General features: G+C 42.2%; 1 protein-coding gene across 4 annotated transcripts in view; it reads right to left on the reverse strand.

The window, feature by feature from the left end:
* Positions 1-13,499, reverse strand: part of TNFSF4 (TNF superfamily member 4) — a 286,979-nt gene that overhangs the window by 202,523 nt on the left and 70,957 nt on the right. The window contains exon 1 of one of the 4 annotated variants that reach the window (XM_030937241.1): positions 10,784-10,868. The exons of the other annotated variants lie outside the window; for them this stretch is intronic. The gene's annotated coding sequence lies outside the window, so the exon portion shown is untranslated. Of the gene's footprint in view, positions 1-10,783; positions 10,869-13,499 lie in introns of those variants that run through there. 4 annotated transcript variants of the gene reach the window in all.

The raw sequence follows: 13,499 nt of genomic DNA on the forward strand, positions 1-13,499 counted from the left end.
AAAACTGAGAGATTTTAGGGTGATTTTTATTACAAAAATAAAAAGCAGGACCTTGTAAACAAATTCTTTATGTAAGCCAGAATGCTCAATCACAGTGACCTTTAAATTCCATAAGTTTACCCAAATGGTCCTGCAAGCATTTATCTGAAAAATATCCTTAAATCTTTGGGGAATATTGGCTACAAACCCTGAGATAATACTAATTCCTGAAACTCATAATACCACTTTAGAATATGCCAGTCTGAGCAAAGGCTTATCGGAGTCAGGTGACAAATGGAGTTCTAACTCAATGTCACCTCGGAGTCAAAAGGCCTGGGCTCTACTAGCAGCTCTGTGTCTAATTTGTTAACCCTGTGGGCCCCAATTTCCTCCTCTACCAAGTGAGGGCTAATGCCTATCTCATAGAATTAGCTTAAGTATTAAATGTTTTACATAAAAATATTTTCAAATTTGAATAAATTTGAATAAACACAGTACTCTTCTTGTACAACCAAACGAAGTTTTACTATAGTCAGTTTGAAGAAAGAAACCCAGAAAACAAAAATGGAAAAAAATGATCGTAAAGCCCTATCGCTACCCCCGTGGTAACGTACAAACTCCTTAACTGGGAACACAAGTTGAACTATTTGTTCCTGGGAGCTCACGGCTGGCACCTTGAGATTCTGCTACACTGTGGTGTAAAGTTCTGTAGCATAATAGATAATACTGCAAGAGCAGCATTTCTTAGAATTCATCCAAAGTTTAATTCAAACAACTCTCTGTATTACATCATTATTTTTAGGATTAGAAATAATAGATGTAAATTACAGTAGGCTGCCTGGCATTCACCAACTGGTAACTATTATTTGTATTACTAACAGCTTGAGTCCCGAGAAGCTATTCATTTATTCTTTGCTACTGAGTACATATTTACTGAGAAATGATGCCAAAACATTTAGATAAGTCCTTTGAAGAGAATATACATCTTTCTCGAGAAACTTATCCTTGGCATTTTAGGAGGCAAAATGTCAGACTTTCTTCAGATTAGACAAACGATATTAGAAAAGACCATCTATAATCACTAAATCAGGCAATTTGGATAGAAAACAGGTTAGCAAAGTTAGGAGGAAAAGCCTTATATTTAGTATAATATTTAAAAATTACAGCTATACCATCTACAATTTCCAGCTGTATATAAAACACTGGTGAATTGCCATTAAAACTCCTTAAAGAAGGGGATTTTACTCCAAATAAAATTATTGAATTGGAAGCACAAGGCCATAAATTTTGGCATATTCTGTCTCCAGACCATTTTATTTTCCTAACCCAGAGCCTAAAGGGAATGAATGTTTGGTTGGTAGGGTGGGGGACAAAAGGATACAAGAGAGATGGGAGCACTGAAGGAATCGAGGCTAGAGTAGGGGCCTATGTCTAGGCTCGGGTAGGAATGGAAGGGCTGAATAGCCAGAGACGTGGATGAGGGCACCAAGATCCTAAAATGTGTGGAAGAGGATACCCAGATGTGGGAGCAAAATACAGAAAAGCAGCTGTAAGACAAAAATTCTGCTGAAAGCTCATTCTGCCTTCTATGTGTATCCCAGAAATCTACTTCAAATGTCCTTGCTTCCTAACTCTGCCACAAACGTGGGAGTCATTCCTGACATTTCCTCACCCTCACTCAACATATTTTGTTATCTACCACATCCCTAGTTCAGGAATCCGTCATCCACCCAGCTCATCTGCCCTGCCTCACAACTGTCTCCGTGCCTCTGAACTTGCTCTTTCAGGGCCCTTTGCCACTTCCAGCCTATGACCATTCCAAATCACAAATCTGATCCATGTACCCCCATGGTAAGGTCCAAACTCCTTAACTGGGAACACAAGTTCAACTATTTGTCCCTGGAAGCTCACAGCTGGCACCTTGAGATTCTGCTACACTGTGGTGTAAAGTTCTATAGTATAATAGATGACATTGCAAGAGCAGCATTTCTTAGAATTCATCCAAAGAAGACAAAAAATGCTATAGATTATACAGTTTTCCCATAGAATGATGATTTTAAGTAAATCATTTACAATTGAGACTATCTGTATATCCTTCCTGCAGTGGTTCACTTTCAAACGCAGTTCTTCCTGTGATCCACTACTGACACAAAATCTAGAATGTGCTATTACCCAAGACGTGAGAAACATCTGTACTTTCAATGAACTTATGCAATAAGCATCCCACACTGCATAATTTGCCATGATTATTGTTTCTTCATAGGACATGTGGCAATATTTTCCAATATTATTTCTTGACAAAGAAAAAATGTTTAATTTCATGCCATTTTTCCTTCGAATTATTTTAGCCATTTATATCTGCATTATTTCAGCAAGAAGGATAGGCTATTTCTCCATGTTGTATAACTTTTTGTCTTTTGATATTACAAGCAAGAAATTTAAATCAAGGCACAGTGGTGCATGCCTGTAGTCCCATATGCTCAAGAAGTTGAGGTGGTAGGATCCCTTAAGACCAGGAGTTCAAGGCCAGCCTGGAAACATAGCAAAACTCCATCTTTTAAAAAAAACAAACAACAAAAAAAAACTAATATCTGTCCTAAAAATATGTTCATGAGTTTGGTGAAATGTTAAGACTTGATCCTGACTTGAGGACTGCAGGACTTTAATGCTAAAATGATTGTTTCATGTTCTAAGCACCTGTTGTCAAGGGTCTTGCTAATCAAGCTGGCCTCATGCTATTCTTACTTTACATTTCCAGATACTTTATTGTGATTATCAATTTTATGTGTCAACTTGACTGGATACAGGGTGTCCAGATATTCGGCTAAACATTATTTCTGGGTATGCCTGTGAGAGTATTTACAGATGAGATTAGCATTTGAATCTGCGGACTAAGTAAAGCAGATTGTCTTCCCAAATGAGGATTGGCATCGTCCAATCTGTTGAGGGCATGAATAAAACAAAAGGTTGAAGAACGGAGAATTCACCCCTTCTGCCTGACTGCTTGAGCTAGAATATCCATTTTCTCCTGCCCTTGGTCTGAGATTTACACTATTATTTCCCCTGCTTCTCAGGTCTTCTTCAGATGCAGACTCTATTACACCACTGGCTTTCCTGGCCTCTGAACTTATCCCTTTCGAGGTCCTTTGCCACCTCCAGCCTTTGTCCTAGGTCTGTAGCTTGCAGATAGCAGATCGTGGGACTACTCACCCTCCACAGTCACGTGAGCCAATTCCTCCCAATAAATCTTTTATATTTAGATAGAGATAGATAGATAGATAGATAGATAGATAGATAGATAGATAATAGATAGAAGACAGAGAGAGAGAGAGAGAGAGATAAAGATGTATTCTGTTTCTCTGGAGAACCCTAACTAATACAGATTTTGTTTGTTTCTGAGATTGGTTTTAAGGGAACAAAATGCTACAGATGAATTTTCTGAATTGGTTCCAGGATTCCGGAATTGTCTCCCTAATTTGATGAGCTTTGAAGATACTAATGACTATTTTCAGAAGTAAAGAGAGCACTGATAATTCATGGCATACTACTCTGGCAATAGAGATATACAAAATATCTGCATTGGATACTCCTAGTCAACCACTTATAAGAATCAACAAGTGTGGTGGCTATAATGAGGTTGTATTACTCAAAATTATTATCAAAATTTTCTCTCATATATATAGAGAGAGAAAATTTTGGGAAAACTGGTGACTATAATGAGGTTGGCTGTTTATACCTAATATTGCTGACCAAAATGGTGTAAGAAAAGGATGAATTCAGGAATTTGAACTCTCAGCTTGAGCACTGCATAAATGACCTAAAGGCGTCTATGTGTGCCCTGAAGGAAGCCATTATTTCCTATAGCCAAAGAGCTGAGACTGCTGAAAATCAAAAACAGAATCTCATTTTGCAACTAGCTGAAATACAACACAAGTTAAACTCCTAGCCTCACAGGGTGTCTACTGTTAAAGTGAGGACATAAACTAGGAAAGTATAGGATCTTATAAATTGGGATGGGGACATGTGAGAAAACTTTGATGACGCTGGGAACATTGAGTTCCTGAATTCTGGTAGTTTTCTTTGCCAGTAGAAGAGGCTCCCTCACCCCACAGCAGAATAACCTTCCCACCCACAGAACAAGTGGCCTCCCAACAACCAGTGGTAGCACTTACCCACCCCCAGTGGGAGTGGCCTCTCCACCTCATCCAAAGGGATTAACCCTGAACTTCCTAGGAAGTTGTCATGCCTTCACCCCAGGCAACTGCCTTGCAAGACTGCTGATCCACCCCAGGACCCACCCTCACCACCTCTTTGCTTCTATACCTATAACTAGATTTGTCCCAGCAGGCCCCGAAAGGTGAGGTACAAAGTGTGACCCAAGAGGAGGTGTGCTACACTCCAAAACAACTACTTTTCTCATTTATACAGTCATAAATCCAGGGAACACAAGTAGAAATGCATATTAAAGGTTTCGAGTCAAGTATGGTGGCTCACACCTGTAATCCCAGCACTCTGGGAGGATCACTTGAGCCCAGGAATGCGAGACCAGGCTGGGCAACAAAGTGAGACCGCATCTCTATGAAAAACAATTTAAAAATTAGCCAGCAAGATGATGCACATCTTTGGTCCCAGCTACTTGGGAGGCTGAGGCAGGAGGATCACCTGAGCCTAGGATGTCAAGTCTGCAGTAGGCTATGTCCATGCCACTGCACTCCAGCCTGGGCAACAGAGTGAGACCCTACCTCAATACAAAAAAATAAGGTTTGGGCAAATGGTGGAAAGAACATAAAGTTTAATCCAATCAAGTTTATTGATTGGGCTCACGAAGCAGAAATTCTGCATTAAATGTTGAGCTCAAGGAATTAGAAAGGGCTCTACATTTTTGTTGACTGATCGGCTGAAACATGGACCAAAAGTTGGCCCACAGTGAGTGAATGTATGTGTCACACCTGCACTGGTTTAATGCAGAGGAAGAGATTCAATGGTTTAGGGAAATTGGAATCTTAAGAGTGGATTTGTCATAAGTCCTGCTCGTTCACACTGGGAGGGTCCAGAAGATAGAGCTTTCACTAATACAGTGAGAAATAAATTTGTGAGAGGAGCCCTAGCATCCCTGAAGAGCCTTGTGATTGCTCTTCTCTGTAGGCCACACCTCACAGTGGAAGCTGCAGCCACTGAATTAAGAATTAAATGCAGTGAGAGTAATTGGATCCTGGATGGCAGGGGCCAAGCAGCAACACTTAACTGCCAAAGACAAGGTGGGCGTGGTTACCATCATGGACAGCAGAGTCACAGCAGCAAACTGAATGGTCTGCATTATAAAACCTATGGCATTGGCTGGCTGATCACGGTGTTCCTAGAAGTAAAACAGGTAGTAAACCTAGTAAATTCTTACTTGATCTGGATAAGCAGAAAAGTTCTAGGTCAAGTGAACAAAGTCTAACCTGTATCATAAAAACAGAGAGCCAAAGCCCCTCAATCAATTTCCAAACAAGATCATTTACAACCCCTTGAATGAAGGGGAGGTCAGGTCCCTTTGAAGAAGGACCCTATTCACTACTTAAAAGTTATATTAATACACCTCCCTGCCTTATACAAAGGGATCTTTGACCTTTTAACAAAGTAACTGTACATTGGGGAAAAGGAAATAATTGCACCTTTTCAGGACTACTGGACCCTGGCTCTGAACTGACACTAATTCCAGGAGACCCAAAATGTCACTGTGGCCCTCCAGTCAGAGTAGTGGATTATGAAAGTCAGGTATCAGTGGAATTTGGCTCATGTTCATCTCATAGTGGGCCCTGAACTCTTTCAGTGGCCCTGAACCCATTCTGTGGCCATTTCCCCAGTTTTGGAATGCAGAATTGAAACAGATATAGTCAGTAGCGGGCAGAACCTATGAACTGGTTCACTGACTTGTGAAGTGAGAGCTATCCTGGTGGGAAAGATCAAATGGAAGCCATTTGGAAAAGGCTTCCACTTTTCCCTAGGTTTACTACCTAGGAAAATAGTAAATCAAAAGCAACACTACATTCCCAGAGGAATTGCAGAGATTTGTACCACCATTAAGATACTTCAAGGATGCAGGGGTAGTGGTAACCACCGAATCCCCATTCAACTCACCTATTTGGTCTGTGAAAAGACAGATAGGTCTTGGGGAATGACATAGATTATCATAAGCTTAACTAGGTGGTGACTCCAATTATAGCTGCTATAACAGATAACGTTTCATTGCTAGAACCAATTGACACATCTCCTGGTACCCGGTTTACAGATATGGATCTGCCAAATGCCTTATTCTCCATACCTGTCCGTAAGGCTAACAAAGCCAGTTTGCTTTATTGAGGCAAGGTCATCAGTACAATTTCACTGTCCAACCTCAGGGATCTGGTCTCTCCTCAGCCCTTTGTCATCATAAATTAGTTCTTAGAGATCATGGCACCTTCCCTTCCATAAGGTATCACACTGATTCATTACACTGATGACATTCTCTTTCACAAGATATCATACTGATCCATTACATTGAGGACCTAGTGAGCAAAAAGTAGATTCCACTCTAGGCTTATTGGTAAAACATTTGTGTGTCAGAGGATAGAAAATAAATTCAACAAAAATTCAAGGGCCTTCTACTTCAGTGATACTTCTTCCCCCCCCCGCCCCCTTTTTGAGACAGAGTCCCGCTCTGTCGCCCAGGCTGAAGTGCAGTGACACAATCTCAGCTTACTGCAAGCTCCGCCTCCCGGGTTCACTCCATTCTTCTGCCTCAGCCTCCCGAGTAGCTGGGACTACAGGTACCCGCCACCACACTCAGCTAAATTTTTTTGTATTTTTAGTAGAGAACGGGGTTTCACCATGTTAGCCAGGATGATCTTGATCTCCTGACCTTGTGATCCACCCGCCTCGGCCTCCCAAAGTGCTGGGATTACAGGCGTGAGCCACCATGCCCAGTCCTACCTCAGTGATATTTCTAGGGATACAGTGGTATAGGAAACATCCAAATATCCTTTGCAAAGTGAAAGATAAATTCTTGCATCTGGCCCCTCATACAACCAAAAAAGAGGCACAATGCCTCCAGGGCCTCTTTGGATTCTGGAGGCAACATATTCTCATTTCAGTGTGTTGGTCGAGACCCATTAACACTTGAGATTTTGAAGTAAAGCCCTGTAGTCCTACACAGATAACTTCTGTCTTGTTGAGAAAGCTCTTGGCCTCCTACTTAGCCTTAGTCAAGGCTGAACACTTAACTGTGGGTGATCAAATTACCATGTAGCCTGATCTGCACATCATGAAATGTTATCTGACCCACCAAGCCGCAAAGTTGGGTGTGCACAGCAGCACTCTTTCATCAAATGGAAGTGATGTATAAGGGACTGAGTCTGAACAGGCCCTGAGGCAAAAGTAAGTAATATGAAGAAATAGCCAAATATCCATGGTCCTCACCCCTGCTCTACTGCCATCTGCCAACCTGCACTTATACCCTCATGCAAATTTCCCTAGGAACAGCTGACAGAGAAGACCTAGAACTGTTTACAGATGATTCTGCATAATGCAGAGGCACTAACCAAAAGTAAACAGCTACAGCACTACATCCCCTTTCTGGAACATCTGTGAAGGATAGTGGTAAAAGGAAATCGTCCCAGTGGGCAGAACTTCAAGCAATGCAACTCGCTGTCCACTTTGCTTGGGAGGAGGAATGGCCAGACATAGAAATATACATTAATTCATGATCCATGGTCAGTGGTTTAGCTGGAAGGTCAGTGACTTGGAAAAAACATGTTAGAAACTTGATGACAAAGAAATTTAAAGAAGTGATCTGTGAACAGACCTCTCTGTATGGACGAAAAAAAATGTGAACATACTTGTGTCCCATGTGAATGTTCACCAAAGGATGACCACAGCAAAGGAGTATTTTAATAATCAAATGGATAGGGTGACCTGTTCTGTGGACACCAGTCAGCCTCTTTCCCCAACCACCCCTGTCATCACCCAATGGGCTCATAAACAAGGTGGCCATGGTGGCAGGCATAGAGGTTATGCAAAGACTCAGCAACACGGACTTCTGCTCATCAACATTGACCTGGTTACAGCTATCACTAAGTGTCCAATATGCCAGCAGCAGAGACTTATATTGAGTTCCCATTATGGCACCATTCCCCAAGGTGATCAGATAGCTACCTGGTGACAAACTGATTATACTGGATGGCTTCCATCATGGAAGGGGCAGTGTTTTGTTCTTACTGGAATAGACGCTGTGGATGTGGATTTGTGTTCCCTGAACACAATGCTTTTGCCAGAACTGCCACCCACAAGCTTACAGAATACCTTATCCACTGTCATGGCATTTCACACAGCATTTTTTTCTGATCAAAGAACTCACTTCACAGAAAATAAAGTGTAGCATGGAATTCACTTGTCTTACCATGTTTTCCACTATCCTGAAGCAGCTGATTTGACAGAATATTGGAATGGTCTTTTGAAGACTCAATTACAGCACCAGTTAGGTGGCAATATTTGCAGAGCTGGGCAAGATTCCCCCAGAAAACTATATATGCTCTGAATCAGCAAGTAATAGATAGTGCTGTTTCTCCCATAGCCAGGATTCACAGGTCCAGGAATCAAAGGATAGGAACAGGAGTGGCACCTCCTATTGTTACTCCAGTTACACCAGTAAAATGTTTCCTTCTTGTTCCTTCAACTTTATGTTCTGCCTGCCTAGAGGTCTTAATTTCAAAAGGAGAAATGCTTCAACCAGGAGACAATGAACAACAATGGTTCCATTTAATTGGAAGTTAAAACTGCCACCTGGCCACTTGGGGCTCTTCATGTCTCTGAATCAACAGACAAAAAAAAGGACGTTCCCTTGCTGACTGGGGTGACTGATCTTTACTCCTAAGGGAAATTGAACTGCTCACAATGGAGCAAGGAAGAGTATATCTCTCATACAGGAGATCCCTGGGGGCATCTCTTATTATTACTCTGCCCTATGATTAGGTCAGTGGAGAACTACAACACAATCCAGACAGAACTACTAACGGCCCAGATCCCTCAGTAATGAAGCTGGGGTCACTTCACCAGGAAAAGAATCACAACGAACTGAGAAACTTGCTGAAGGCAAAGGCAGTATGAATAAGTTGTGATAGAAACTAGTAATAAATGCCAGCAATGACCACACACCTAGTTACAAAAATAAGGACTCTAATTGTCATGATTATTTCCTCCTTATTTTGTTATGAATACAATTGTGTATGTACGTATAAATACATTTGTTTTCTTTCCTCTCTTACTTCCCTATTATATAACATAAAATGTATTGTTTTATCATAGTATTTAAGTTTTATTAATTTTACATCATAATGTTTAAGTTATAAGATTTCAAGAAGGGTAAACCTCACTCAAGTGCTTTAACTCCTCTTCTGGGAAAAGGGTTATACATTTTGTTGTATACAGGATAGGAATATCATGTAGAATTATGAACTTGTTATTGTCTTTATTTGGAGGTTAAGTATGGTTTCACAAGGCACGTATGGCTATCAAGTTGGCAACGGGTGGACTTGCGATGGTTAATTTCATGTGTCAACTTGGCTGGATCACAGAAGCTCAGATATTTGGCCAAAGATTATTTGTGAGTGTGTCTGTCAAGGTGTTTGCAGATGAAATGGGCATTTGGATCTGCAGACTGTCCTCCCCAATGAGGACTGACATCACCCAGTCTGTTGAGGACATGAAAAAAACTAAAGGTGGAAAAAGGAAGAACTCACTCCTTCTGCCTGGCCACTTGAATGGAAACATCTGCCCTTGGTCTGAGACTTATACCATCGTCTCCCCAACTTCTTAGGCCTCAAAACTCAGACTGAACTACACCACTGGCTTTCCTATATCTCCAGCTCGCAGACAGCAGAACATGAAGCTTCTCGCCTCCAGAGTCACATAAGTCAATTCCACACACACACACACAACACATACACACCCACATACATACATATATACACACATATACATATATGTCTGGAGAACTCAGGTTAATACAACTATATATTTGGGAAAGGTTTGTCATTAATAATAAGTCCATTTGTTGAAAAATGCTGCTAATGTCCTATTTCATGGTCAACGGCTTGTCAGACATTAGATCATCCTTATTTTTGCCTTGTTATGTGGCCAATGTAAAGTTTGTGCCAGCTAGAGCTCGCTATCAGTTTCTTATTGTTCATTTGCACTTGTGTTGTTAGTATGTCTTCAAAATTCATGGCTTCTTTACAAGGATATTTTTAACCATTGGCCTCAAATCCTAAGCTTCATTTTTTTATGCTCAGAAATTTTCTATTGGGAGCAGGTCAGGGGCAAATAAATGTCAATTCTTTTACCCTAGGTCAAAGATGCATTCCTAAGTTATTCTTCCCACACCTCAGCCAAAGGCACACCACATCTGCAACCCTGAGAGGCAGGAATAATAATACCTTACTTACCACAGGCTGATTTGCCATAGGACCCTGGAGAAGCCAGTTCACCTACTATTCATTGGCCTTCTGTGCTTCACAAGAGGATTTTTCAAATCTCAGCCTTCACAAACCAGAGTAGAGCTTCTGGGACTCCATACTGTTCCTGTCACAGCCCAGCTTGTGTATACATCCAGCCCAACCAAAACCCAACCAGAGGTAATAATTTCAGATTTTGAAGTTCCCTTTATTTCCACACCTGATCTAATTTTGTCATATGCCCTAGGCCATGCTTCACGCCAACACGTATCCCACCTTTATCAGTCAGATGGAATGTATTAAAGCAACTGGAAGAGGGGTACAAATCTCACCTTTCCCCAGAGCACTACTTCTCATCAATCCTGCTTCAAGGTGATCACCATGTTCAGCAAATGAAGCTCCTTGATGACCCCATCATATAGCTTGGGCACTTTGCAGAGAAGGATGAGTTTTGGCCAGAAATCTGTAAGGACAGAAAAGTAGCCAGTGGCTTTCAAACAATCCCCTGGAGGGCTTGTAGGCTCCTGAGCCTCACACCCAGAGTTTCTGATTCAGGGAGTCTGAGGTGAGGCCTGAGAATTTGCGTTTCTTTTCATTATTTTCTTTTTGAGACAGGGTCTCACTCTGCATCCAGGCTGGAGTGCAGTGGCCCAATCACGGCTCACCACAGCCTCAATCTCCCAGGCTCAAGTGATTCTCCAACCTCAGCTGCCTGAGTAGCCGGGACCACAGGTGCTCACCATGATGCCCAGCTAATTTTCTATTTTTTGTAGAGACGGTATCTCCCTATGTTGCCCAGGCTAATCTCAAACTCCTGTGCTCAAGGGACCCTCCAGCCTCAGCCTCCCAAAGTGCTGGGAGTACAGTCATGAGCCACCACACCTGGCCCAAGAATTTGCATTGCTAACAAGTTTTCAGGTGATTACTGAGGCTGCTGGTCCGTGGACCACACTTTGAGGAACACTCCAGACTAGGCTAAAGGATACCTCAGGACTTGTCTAGCATCATCTGGTGATTTTTTCCCCCTGGAAATGCCATCTGTTATCTAGCAGCCTGATGCTATTGCTAGCCAGCAGAGACCATCAAGGCCCAAACACATGCATGCATTTTTAAGCTCCAGGAGCTTTGCAACATAAAGGAGTTTGAAAATGTAAGTGTCTGGGTCTTTTCTAGAAGCTCCCTAATTTGTAGGATAACTTATCTCCCCATGCTTTATGTAAGCACAGGGAACAGAGGACAATCAATGCCACATTGACATTTTCTGACAGATCCACATACATAACAATTGGGATTTGAAATTATATCATCAAATGAAACCCTGAGAGGTCTTTCAAGAGTTTTCGGCCAGGCACGGTGGCTCACGCCTGTAATCCCAGCACTTTCGGAGGCTGAGGCAGGTGGATCACGAGGTCAGGAGTTCAAGACAAGCCTGGCCAAGATGGTAAAACCCCATCTCTACTAAAAATACAAAAATTAGCCAGGCATGGTGGCGGGCGCCTGTAATCCCAGCTACTTGGGAGGCTGAGGCAAGAGTATCGTTTGAACCCGGGAGGCAGAGGTTGCAGTGAGTCAAGATCACACCACAGACCTTCAGCCTAGGCAACAGAGCAAGACTCCATTTCAAAAAAAAAAAAATAGTTTTCACTTTTTCATTTTGTGTTTGTTTGTTTAGTGCCCGAAGGGGGAAATGTAAATGACTAAGATATGATACCAGCACGAAGAGACCTGAAAATCTATTGGAGGAAATAAGATGTATAAGGACAGGCTCATTGCAGAGTGTGGAATGCAGTCCAAGAATGTAGAGCACTAGACATGGAAGCTCCATTGCTGACTCATTGTGTGATAATGGGGCAAGTCCCTTTGCCTTGCATGTGGTGACAAACTCTTGGAATCTGTATTTTGTAACTATGCAGACCACAGATATGGTATCTTATGGGACCATGGTTCTCTAGGGACAACTCTGTCCCTGAGAGCTAAGTCCCAGGGATGATAGCTAATCCTGGGACACATAAAGCTAAGATATCAGGACCCCTCCCCATGGAATCACCCACAGGGAGTAACTCAGAGCAGCAACCTGCTGCAGAGAGGGAAGTAGCACCTACAGCCAGCTGTGCTAGGACAAATAACTATTTTTTTAGAACTTACCATGTACCAGGTACTATTCTTAGTCAAATGTATCATTTTGTCAATCCACACAACATCGCTATAAGGAACTGTAATTATTCCTCTGCTTGGGATGCTTTTCCCAGACACCCACCTCCTTCAATGCCCTCATCTACTTGAAGTCTTTGCTGAAATGTCACCTTTACAATGAGGCCATCCCTGACTGCCTTTTTTTTTTTTTTTTTTTTTTGAGACAGAGACTTGCTCTGTCACCAGGCTGGAGTGCAATGGCGCGATCTCAGCTCACTCCAACCTTGACCTCCCAGGTTCAAGCAATTCTCCTGCCTCAGCCTCCCGAGAAGCTGGGATTACAGGCATGCACCACCACGCCTGGCTAACTTTTGTATTTTTAGTAGAGATGGGGTTTCACTATGTTGGCCAAGCTAGTCTCAAACTCCTGACCTCAAGTGGTCCACCCGCCTCGGCCTTCCTAAGTGCTGGGATTACAAGTGTGAGCCACCCTGCCCAGTGCTGACTGCCCTCTTACTATAACATCTTCCTTCTTTCCCCAAAACCCCTATCCATTTTACTCTGCTCTATTTTTTTCCATCACATTTATCACATTCTAACACGCTATATATAATTTACTTATGTTCATTGCCTATCTTCCCCTATTAAATGTAAGTTTCCTGTGGGCAGAGATTTCTGTCTGTTTTGCTCACTGACATATCCCAAGTACCTAAACAGGCAACAGCAAGTCCCAAGGTAAAGGGCCAGACTGCAAATATGTTCGACTTTGTGGGCCACATGGTTTCCATTGCAACTACTCAACTCTGCCTTCATAAGACAAAAGCAGCCACACTAATACACAAAGTGGGTGTAGCTGGGGTCCAGTAAAATTTTATTTACAGGCACTGCAACTCAAGTCTAACATACTCTTCACAT

Source organism: Rhinopithecus roxellana, chromosome 8 (assembly GCF_007565055.1).
Source record: "Rhinopithecus roxellana isolate Shanxi Qingling chromosome 8, ASM756505v1, whole genome shotgun sequence".
Taxonomy (NCBI): Eukaryota; Metazoa; Chordata; class Mammalia; order Primates; family Cercopithecidae; genus Rhinopithecus; species Rhinopithecus roxellana.